Source organism: Rhinopithecus bieti, unplaced genomic scaffold (genome assembly GCF_001698545.2).
Source record: "Rhinopithecus bieti isolate Rb0 unplaced genomic scaffold, ASM169854v2 scaffold_7509, whole genome shotgun sequence".
NCBI classification, from domain to species: Eukaryota; Metazoa; Chordata; class Mammalia; order Primates; family Cercopithecidae; genus Rhinopithecus; species Rhinopithecus bieti.
In genome coordinates, this window is record NW_016805750.1 from 1,956,270 (window position 1) to 1,968,016 (window position 11,747).

An 11,747-nucleotide genomic window follows, 5' to 3' on the forward strand; every position below is an offset into this window, starting at 1 on the left:
TCATGATTCTCCCACGTCAGCCTCCTGAGCAGCTGGGACTAAACGTATGTACCACCATGCTGGCTACTTTTTAAAATTTTTTTGTAAGAGATAGGTTCTCCCTATGCTGCCCAAGCAGATCTCGAGCTCCTGGCCTCAAGCAATCCTCCTGCCTTGGCCTCTCAAAGTGCTGGGATTACAGGCATGAGTCATTGTGCTGGCCTCAATATAGGTTTCTGGAAGGGAACTGACAGTGGAGACTGCTGGTGCAGGTGGGCCAAGCTATGGGTCAGTCTGGATTTATAGAAACTGTGTGGCTGTGGGCCAGGCCTTCACTTCTCTGAGTCTGTCCCTCATAAAGTGAGGATGAAACGTACCACACAGAGACATAAAGATGACAATACACGTGCAAAGTACCTAGCCCGGTGCCTGCCCACAGCTGGTGTTGACGCGGCACCCGTGAAGACCAGATGACAGTAAGGGTGGCCTACGGGTGCCACTTAACTTCTAAAGCACTTCATGAACCAGATCTCATTAAAGCCATGCTGCAGTTCTGTGAGGTTAGGTACAGCTGTCACCACCCCCATTTCACAGAGGAGGAATTGGCTCACAGAGGTTCAGTGACTTACCAAGGGATGCAGAGCAAGTCTCCCAGGTCTCACCGGGCAGCCCTCTAATCCTCTCCCTTCACTCCAGAAAGCTGGGTGGACCTTTGGGCTGGGCTCACTATCTTCAAGAAGGAGGAGGCAATTTTGGAGGCTGGCATGGGTCCAGGACTGCATGTCCAGCCCTTTGGAAGTGCCAAGTCTGGGCAAGAGGCAGGACAAGGAGCCAGGGACTGACCACGGGCTCGGAGGTCATGTTCTGTCTTCCCTGTTGCTTTCCTTTCTCCTTGCACCAACAGGGCCGGCTAACTAGGGAAGGCCTGTGGCTCCATATTTAACAAGGAAGGTGGAGGGACTCTGGCTGTGTGTCCCCTCCCCTTTGCGTGCCCCACGCCACCCAGACCTGGTCAATAAGCAATGCCTGCCCCAGGCCCCGGAGCCCGCAGGCTTAGTTTCTTACAGTCTCGGCTGCTGCACTGGGTTCTGTCACTCAAAGGGGCACTCTGGATGGGCCTATTCAGAGGCCATTGTCTGGCCAGCAAAGCTGAGCATGTGGCTGGAGGGCATTAGCTGCCCTGGTGGCCACGTAGGGAGACCCAGACAAAAGGCCTGGACTGGGAGGTGCAGAGGCCGTGACAGCAATTCTAATTTTTGAGGCCTTTGAAGCATCGGTGCGCCCGGAGAGCCTCTTCCCTGTATTGTTCTTATGTGGATCAACAGATGTTTTAAAACAGAGCTCCTGATACAGGGGCATCCTCGCCAGCCGCCTCGCTGCCCTGTAAGGGTGCTCTGCAGACGCACTCAGGTAGGCGTTTGCTAAGCACCACCATCCTGGCAAGGTGCACAGCTCTCACGGTCTGCTGGGGAGAAGGGCTCCCTCCTGGGCCAGGCCTCACTGAGGACCAGCCCTCAGGTCTGTTCCTTTCCTCCCCTTCTGAGCTGCTGTCCTGGCCTCTGAGCTGGTCTCTCAGTAGCAGAGGGAGCCGACAGAGGCAAGGGCCTGTATTCCTGCAAGTGCTGTGTGCCTTCAACACGCAGAGGCTCTGAGGGCCAGGTCTGCAGACACCCACAAGGGAGTCAGCCAAGGTCACAGAAGTCCACTCAGAAAAAACTGCTCCTCTCCACAGGGTGTCTTGGACTTCAGTCTCCAGATGTTTACTGAGCACTTTCTCTGGGCCAGGCTCTGAACTGGGCTTGAGGTCCTGGAGGGACTGAGACAGATGTGGACCTGACCTTAGGGTTTCGGAGGCTGGAGGTGTTACAAATGCTAAGTTAATCATCACAGTTTGCAAAGTGCGCCAAAGGGGAGACAGTCGGCTGTGGCTCATGCCAGTAATCCTAGCACCTTGGGAAGCCAAGGTGGGTGGATTGCTTGAGGCCAGGAGTTCCAGACCAGCCTGGCCAACATGGTGAAACCCCATCTCTACTAAAAATACAAAAATTAGCTGGGTGTGGTGGTGCACGCCTGTAATCCCAGCTACTCGGGAGGCTGAGACAAGAGAATCGCTTCAACCCAGGAGGCGGAGGTGGCAGTGATTGTGCCACTGCACTCCAGCCTGGACGACAGAGTGAAACTCCGTCTCAAAAAAAAAAAAAAAAAAAGGGTGGGGGAACAGTCTAACAGAACCCTCCCCAGAAATCAAGCCTGAAAGAAGGCTGTGGGGCACCCATCTGCCCACCTGACAGCTGTTTAGTAGGCTCGAACTGTATGCCAGGCATTGAGTAAGGGGCTCGGTGTGCACAGCGAACCAAGCCTGACAGGATCATCGTTTTCCCCTGGAGTGTACGGTGAAGGAGGCCAGGGTGCAGAGGTATGCCAGGAACAGCAAAGAGATACCCTCATTTAAGGGAGTGGTGCATAGGGGGATGAAAGAAATAAAATAGGCAATGTAGTGGAGTGCTGTGGGTGCGGAGATGGCCTCCTACAGCTGAAGCTGGCAGGAAGGTCTCTTTGCAGAGGTGATAGGGGAGCAGCAGCTTGAATGAGGTGAGCAGGGAGCTGGGGAGAGGGAGAGTGCCCTGAGGAGGAAATGGCAAATGCAAAGGCCCTGTGGCAGGGAGGAACCAGGCAGGTTGAAGGAGAACAAGGTGTCCAGAGTGCCTGGAGCGTGTGGCAGGGACAGGCTGTGAAGGGAGGTGGAAGAGATGCACACAGGCCATGAGGCTCTGCAAGGCCAGGGGTGCCATCTGAATTCTGCTTCTCATGCAATGCAGAGCCACTGAAGGGGTTAAGAGAAGAGTAACATGATTTGGGTTATATTAAAAGTAAATCCCAGCTGTCTTGGAGGCTCACGCCTGTAATCCCAGCACTTCAGGAGGCAGAGGCAGAAGGATTGCATGAGCTCAGGAGTTCGAGACCAGCTGGGCAACAGAGTGAGATCCCATCTCTACAAAAAAATGTAAAAATTAGTCAAGCACACTCCTGTAGTCCCACCTGCTCAGGAGGCTGAGGCAGGAGGATCACTTGAACCTGGGAGTTAGAGGCTGCAGTGAGCTATGATTGTACCACTGCACTACAGCCTGGGTGACGGAGCAAGACTCCAGCTCTAACAAACAAGAGTAATAAATAAATTAATCCCTCTGGCTGCTGTGTGCGGAAGGATTTATGGGGCCAGCCCAGCTCAGGGATAATGGTGGCTGAGGCTCGAGTGGACACAGGGCAGGCGGGATTCGAGGTGCACCCGGGAGCTAGCACTGCCCAGACTTGCTGGCGCAGGTTGTGAGGAAGGAGTAGCGGGAAGAGGGAAGGAGAGGGAACTCTGGGTTTGTGGCATGAGTAACTCACCCAGAGAACCCGCACTCGGAGCCGTCCGCCATTTCTGGTCAAGGTGGAGGGAGCAAGATCTGAGTGGGTCCGCCTGTGCACACGCTGTGGGGAGGCCCTGGAGTCGTGGGAGCCGGTCGGAGGCTGTTTGCTTGTAGCAGAGCCTGGGAAGGTCTCACAGAGTAGGGGGATCTGAGCTGTCCTTGAAGAATGAGTAGATGTTGAGCTGTGAGGACAGATGAAGGGATGGTGGGAAGGCAGGGGGAAGATGGAAGTGGTGTGGGTTTGGGTGGGTTTTCTGTCTGGCTGGGAGTTTACGGAGCAACATGGGGCTGATAGAAATGGCCCAGGTTTTGTGTCACGGCCTCAAATGCCTGGATAAGGAGGCCAGATTTTGGGTGCAGGTGTGAGTAATTCCGGCAGACCAGAAGGAAGAGCAAAGTGAAAAGACCGGGTCAAGCTGAGAACTCCCAGGACGTGGCTCTGTCTAAGCACTGGACCTTCCCCTTTTTGGACTCAGTCATGAGAGGCCTACAAGGTGGGCCACTGCCCTTCCATCTGGAGATGGTGGATTCCAGAACAGGGGAAAGCTGTGGAGCTGTCTATGTCCTTCTTACCCTGGTCTGCGTGTCCTGCACAATCAGATCCTGTGAGTGCTTCTCCCTCATCTCCAATCCTCTCCCATTCCTCTGTGAGCTCCAGGCACAATGACTTTTTGCTGTTCCACAAACTCAACATGCTCCTTTGCGCCCCAGGGACTTTTCACATGTTCCTCCCTCTGCCAGAAAGCTTCCCTTCCACTCCTTCACGTGGCTGATACCTTCGTGTCTTTCAGGTCTCTGCCCAAATGCCTCCTCCTACAAGAAGCCTCGCTGACTTACAGCTCCAAGCCCTTACCCATTCCGTCCTCACTTCATCTTCTTTCTCGCACATACCACAGACTGAGACCGTATTGCTTGTTTACTTGTGTCATTGTATATCCACTGCCTCTGCCCCAGTCAGAATGGAAGCCTTATAGCCTTGAGACTTTGATCATCTTGGTCACTGCTGTGTCCCTAAGACTGGAAGACTGCCCTGCACAAAGTGAGTACTGTTAGTTTTTGCTGAATGAATTTAAGTGTTTGGGGGCCCCACCTTGACAACTGGGTGAACAGACCAAGCTCCCACCTGCAACCACCAAGAGATCTGGCAGGCCCAGGGCGGTCCCCTGGGACCCCCAGACCTCCTGACCCCTGTCCTGCACTCTGCTGGGAGGTTGCTGCTCTGCCCTCCCTGGAGGTTTCAGCAGCAGGAAGGCCAGGGGTGTTCTGGGTTTGGTTTTTGTAATTGGTTGGATATGATCATGAAAAGCCTCTAACAATTGGACAGCTGGAAATGTTTTTCCTCCCATTTATTACTTAAAACAGCCTTGGAGTTTCTGGTTGTTTTAAAATCAGATTCTCCTCGCTTAAAAAAAGAAATAAAAAAATTTAAAAAAATACCATGAACCCACTCTTACGTATTTTTGAAGAGAACCTGCAAGGTCATGACAAGGCCTCTGTTTGGGGGAGTTGGAGCGGGGGCTTCTCCATGCTCCGGATAAGGCCTGGGAGCGTCTGGAGCTGGGTCTCGGCCATCCTGCAGTTGTAGTATCAGGAGGGGACGATAAATTAAGATGAGTGCATTGCACAGTTAGACATTAACCATGACAGTGAAAAAGTATTGTGAATGTTAAAACGGCCTAGACTAAAATATACTGAGGTTAAAATACAGGGTAACTTTACAAATCACTAATAATTTCTTTGGCTTTCACTGCAATAACATTGATTTAATTCATTAGATTCCTTTCTAAATCTATATTTCAGTTTTAGAGTTGTCAGTTTCTGTTAATGACAATTTTGCCCCATCTGTTCCAACATGAAAATGAGGCTCCTTGCAGCAGACAAGATAGATCTCTAAGAGTTTAAGAAGGAGAAATCTTAAAGGTATTTCACTCAGATTAGGCCCTATTTGATGATTCACACTCCAAATGAAGCTGCCCGCAAAAAACTTTTCCTGGACGCCCGTAGAGAGATGACCCCCTCCCCCAGTGATTCCCAAACATTCCTGTTCCCACGGCTACCCCAGTATCAAATGGGCCCCTGTGTCATCTTTGTCTCATATGTGGAGGGGAAATACTCAAAACATTCTCACTCGTTCTTTTTTTTTTTTTTTTAATGACAGAGTAATAATTCAGGGTGTCAGCATATCAGAATTCCAGTGGCTGTGATTAGAATGACAATGAGTTGCTGTGATCTGGCCATTTGAATCGTCATATTACAGTAAGTCATTTCCGTAAGGCCTGGTGAGCTTCTGTCTGCTGAGGGGGCAAAACTCAGTCTGGGTTTTCAGTTCTGGAAGAAATGTCTCTGATATTCCCCTCCAGTCTACCAGCCTCTGTATCTGTCAGCTACCTGCAGGAGATAGTTTTGTTTCATGTGGCTTCTTTTTTGAGGCTGAGTCTCACTCTGTCACCCAGGCTGGAGTGCAGTGGTGCGATCTCGACTCACTGCAACCTCCCCGCCTCACAGTTTCTCCTGCCTCAGCCTCCTGAGTAGCTGGGATTACAGGCACCCGTCACCATTCCCAGCTAATTTTTGTATTTTTAGTAGAGACAGGATTTCACCATGTTGGCCAGGCTGATCTCGAACTCCTGACCTCAAGTGATCCACCCGTCTTGGCCTCCCAAAGTGCTGCGATGACAGGCGTGAGCCACCATGCCAGGCCAACAGGAGATTGTTTTGAAAACATGGGTGAAGACTGTGTGCCCAAATCCACTGGCATTGGAGGGGCCAGTGTGGGCTTGGCACAAGTCCCCGTCAGGAACAAATGGGAATTTAAGAGCACCTGGATTTTCTGAAGAACAGGAAGAGGCTCTGCCTGTCCAGCTGCTCGGGAGGTGCTCTGGAGTCTGCAGCAGGGTCTTGTGCTATTGGGGGAGGACATTCCACTCCTTGTCAACCGTGAAGAAAATGAACCCACCCACGAAAGAAGACACAGCGTGTAGTTCATGACCCAAGGAACAGGGGAGTTCTTTAAAATTTGAAAACCTTCTAGAAAAATATGCAGGCATTAAAACATACATGGAATTAGGCCGGATCCTCAAAGTTAATATTCACCATATGTATTTACATTCAACTCAACGCCAGCAAATTGAGTACTGCATTACAGCTCGGAGAAAGAGGAGATTGCCTCTCACGCAGGCTGACATTAAGTTGAGTTACTGTTCTGCTGTAGACTTCTCCAGGAAGTCAAAAGACAGTTGAGAGAATCAGGCTGAAAATCCTCCTGGTACATCTACCTCCTAATTTCAAATACAAATTAGTGAAATTTTAACATTTCAGATGTCATACCTTGAGCAAATTAAAATCAACAAAATATTAAGGTTCTATGTTACCTGCTCAAGTGTACAGAATGTATAAAAACTTTAATCAAACACTCGGGTTTGCTCAGTTTTAAATTGTGTTAGTTTAATAGTTTCTTTTCTGCTGTTTATATTAATGACATATTCCCATCTAAATATATTGCCATGCTGAAAAACCATCACAACATTTCCAAGGTTGAATGAATGCAGTTGCCTTCATGGTTTTTTAATAAAAAGATCTCTTTCTATTAAGTTCCCCCTCTTTTTTTTTTCTTGTTCTCCAAAGATTGAGGCGCTCTGCAATGTGTACAGTAGCATTGGGACTGAGATAAATACACATTGCCACCTCCTCATTTAGTGTGCAAATGCCTGCTCTGCAGCTGTGCAGAGCTGAGGAACCACCATTTCCTCCAATAGCCCAGCTGAGGACGAAGCCGCGGAGGGGCTTGTGGCAACACAAATTGCTTTTTCTAAGCATCGACTGAAGGTCTCATCACTTCGGAAAATGTCTTAATTTGCTCTTCTTAGCAAAGTGGTTGTGTGCGCTCTTGACTCTGTTGGAGGAACCCTGCCCTGTCTAGATACATCTAGAAGGATGTGCACATGGGTATACATGCAGGGTACGTGCCAGGCCAGGAGAACCTACCAGCAGTCGACTGGAGGATCTCCAAGTCCCATCACAGGCATGGGGTTTAACACCTTCTCCTCAGCATCCACCTGGCTATAATTCCCACGCTGCCCCTCTGATCGGAGTCTGGTCCTCAGCTCTGAAAGGCACAGGTAATACAGCCTACTGTGCTCCAGTCGGTCTCCAGTTTGACAAAACCAAAGTTAAACTTTCCAGTTTTACAAAATTGATCAATTCTTAGGGTTCAGAGCAGGGGAGGAAAAGTAAATCACAGGTAATCCAAAGGTTATTTGAAGGTAAATTCCCCAGGAGCCAGGATACTTTGAATTTGCCTGCTTCTGGGCTTGGGGCAGAGGACTCCAGCTGTCTGGCTTGGCTACTCACGGCTAATAAGTAGGTAAGCTGTGCAAGACGGCATCTAAGGAGTTCCCATGATGCAGGACTGTCCTCCGTGGGAAATAGCCGACTCTTAATACAAGGCAAGTTCAATTCAATCACAAGTGCATTATAACTCTAAGTACAAATAAATGTATTATTATCCCGACATTTCGTTATGATGTAAAGCGAGTCCTTTGAATCTAATCACTTCCAAGTTCTGATCAAAATAACAACCGTTCATCTGTTTACCTTTTCTTCAAAGTTATTTTTAAGCTTATCGACCACTATAGACTATCTCAATCACACAGACCAAAATAGATAATGTAATAAACATATACATGTTGAAAACACCCAGTTTTATCAAACCTTAGCATGATGTCGTATCTGCCCCAGATTTTTTTCAGGAACTGAGACGTTATCGAAGCAGCGTGCCCTGGTGTCCCTCTTGCCCAGGGACCAGCATCTTCATCGTAGGGATTTTTTAAGTGCTGGTGGCAGCTTGGGCAGAGAGGCTGATTGACCTAGAAAAGGGGGTGCTACTTGGCAGTATCATCTTCAACTTCTTTCTTCCTCATCCCCAGGAAGGGAAAGAAGGAAGCCTCCAGATGAAGGACATATATTTGACCTGAAGGCCCAGCAAGAATTGCACATTGCAATGTGCACTGTGATCTGCGGGCGAGAGAAATGAGGTGATTAAAGCTAAAAATGAATATGCCCGACCTGGGAAACTAGCCTTCTGAAATAATTAGGCCATGAGACGCAGGATGAGGGAACGAGATTCAGGTGTCTGTTGAAAAAGAGAGAAACTCTTTTCCCCCCTTGTGTGCCTTTTCCAAATGGCTGAAAAGTACCTCAGTTGTCTCCTGGAATTGGTTTTAGCAGCAATTCATTTCTGACCACGCAGGACTTGGGATTCAAGATGTGTTTTTCTAAGCCGGTTGTGATGAGATCAGGGGCTTTGCTAATCAACTAGAAATATGACTGGATATGAAATCTTTACCTGTTTAAGAAAATTATATATTTCGAGCAAATTAATTCCATCTGGACCAGTTACAGCCCATAATCAGCTATGTTATGCAAATCGTATCTTTGTGGTTGAAATCAATAACTTATTTTCTTCTGTAATAAAGAAAAAAGGGAGAATAAGTTATTATTAATTATGTACAAAATGAAATATTTTCTTGCAAGGTTGCGGGTTTCATTTCATTATGAAGGCTTTCCTTGTGCCGATTTCTGGGATGCTGATGAGACCCATGCTTCAGGATGATGTCCCTAAGGCCACCTCTTGTTGGGGAGAAGGCTCAGGGAACGGGCCTGGGCCTGCTTCTCTGGGGAAACCCGTCCAGCAATGCCAGGAGATGTCTGCCAGCATGCCCTGGCTTGGGCTTTTTCCTCCGGCTGTAGTTCTGAGGATCACCTTATTTATAAAGCTCGTTGGGCCACAGTTAGTATCAGCTTCAGTTATAGATGAAGCTAATGACAGTATTGATTATGCCATAACCTATGTTAATAGTGAGTGTATTGCCTCTTAGCCATCGGGCCGTATTTATGAGCTGTTTCTTCCCTTCCAATCATGGCTGACTCCCGCAGGACAATCACTCTTTTTTTTTTTTTTTTTTTTTTTTTGAGATGGAGTTTCTCTCATCACCCAGACCAGAGTGCAATGGTGCGATCTTGGTTCACTGCAACGTCCGCCTCCCAGGTTCAAGCGATTCTCCTGCCTCAGCCTCCCGAGTAGCAGAGATTACAGGTGCCCACCACCATGTCCAGCTAATTTTTTGTATTTTCAGTGGAGATGGGGTTTTGCTGTGTTGACCAGCCTGGTGTCAAACTCTTGACCTCAAGCGATCCATCCACCTTGGCCTCCCAAAGTGCTGGGATTACCGGCATAAGCCACCACACCTGGCTGAAAATCACTCTTTCCACTCTTTCTTCTGATCAAAAGGAGTGTATCTTTTGTGACCACCCGAGTCTAATGCAGAAACAGCAGTCATGTAACACTCTGTTTCAGCTGGGAACGCTTGCATTGGTTTGCACACTCACGGCGGTCATTATCACCTTTATTTTTTCCTTCAGATGGGGCCCTATATTTGGAGGCCCCCATGGAGAGAGAACCCCAGGAACCCTTCCTTGACCTTCCAGATGGCCAGGTTGGAGACCTCCTCCAGCCAGGTCACACTCCTGGTGTTTTTCTAAATGTTAGGATGAAATCTCTTAGGGGATATTATCCCAGGATCTGCTCTTGTCAAAGCCGCTGGATTTTAAACCTGGAGCGAGCAGTCACAGTAACTTCAATGTGGAAATCTGTCAGAGCGTCCGTGGGGCTGTGGTGCGGTTGCTTTTGGCCTCCTGCCATTTCATTTACGAGGTACTTGTATTTGACAAACAGAACTCGTTTACGCACAGATATCAGTCTTCTTCCTGCCTGAGCATCAGGCACAAGAATGTGGCCTGACCCGGGTCCCACATATGTCACCCCCGTGGAGAGGGGCCATTTCTCCCAAACATAAGCCTGTTCTTGTCTTCTGGTAAAGGGGTTCTGAAGTGAGGCTGCTTTGGAGTCTTTGAGTGTCATGCAGAAAAATGTCCCCACTCCTGCAGGGCTTCAGTGCAAGGTCACTGTGGATAGACTCAGGTTCTCAGAGCTTCAGTGCAAGGTCACTGTGGGCAGACTCAGGCTCTCAGAGGACCCAGGAGAAGTAGACAGCAGGCAGTCCCAAGTTCAACCATGCTGCTTGAGGGTATGGCCTGCAGAAGGAGGGTCGGGGCCAGCTTACGGGGTGGACAGAGGCCGCCATCCAGGGGAGGGGAGCCATGGCTGACACGCTCGGGGCTTCCCAGGGTCCTGAATTTTGAGGTCTCTTCCTCTCTTGCCTTCTGGTGCTTGGCTCAGGGACATCCGCGTCCTCCTCCTGGGAAGCATGCGGGGGTCTCCACTCGCCTGAGCGTGGGACGGGAGGACTTGTTAACCATCCTCCCTTCCTCCATCCCGGCCTGTTTATGGATTCCTGACCAAGTCCACTAGGCGGCTTGAACCGGCTGTGGACAGCTGGGTCGCTTGGCATTTTATGGTGAGTGGCGGCTTCCCAAGGCCGTAACTGTGTGTGCCTGTGCATGAGCACCCAGGAACGTGCCTTCTCCCGCCCGGCCCTTCTGTGGGGTGCCCTCGCCGGGGGTGCCACCACCCTCGCTGGCGAGAGCAGGGACAGAAGGGTGTGCAAAGCAGGCTGGGACTGGGCGGCTGGCAGAGGCTCCATCCAGAGGAGAAGCCCCCCCATCCCATCCCATTCCACCCCAGACTGATGCTTTCATGATAATGACGCCTCCTGGGGAGACACCTTATTGCTCTTCACAGAAACAATCTCTACCGAGAGAAATTAATTGTTTTATTGTTGATGGGAAAAGAAATAGAAGCAGCTATTTTTAAGTGTTCTCTCTAGCTGGGGGTGTTGGAATCGCAAGTCACAGGTGGCTGTCTCAATATCCCATACCCTGAGAGGGTAGTGAGCCCCATGGGGCACACCTGCCCTGGAGTGGGTACCTTCTGCCTGGGATTGGCTGGGGGTATACTGATGACTTGAGGTGAGGCTGCCTCATTCCAGGCACACACCTGGGATTAAGTCGCGGCTCCATCACTAACTGTGTGATCCCTCTGCCTCCGTTTCCTGATGGGGACAGTGATATGCTTTCTTACCAGATGGTTCTGAAAATTAAATGAGATAACATGTGCTCAGTGTTTAGCTGGGAACATAGTAGGTGCCCAGCAGCTGGCTAACAGTAGGAGCTGGATGCGTGAGAGGATTTAGCAGTGGGTTGGCGCTGGACTTTTCTGTGGGTAAGGTCTAATTGGCCCCTGCCCTTCCATGGCCCCTGCCCTTCTGTGGCCCATGCTGTGCTGGTGCTGTGCCTATTAACCCAACCAGGATGTGAGCCTTGAGTCCGTCAGTCCTGAGGCTCTGAGCAGCCTCCGTACACCAGTTGTTGAGTGAAGATCCATCTTCACCCTTTGAT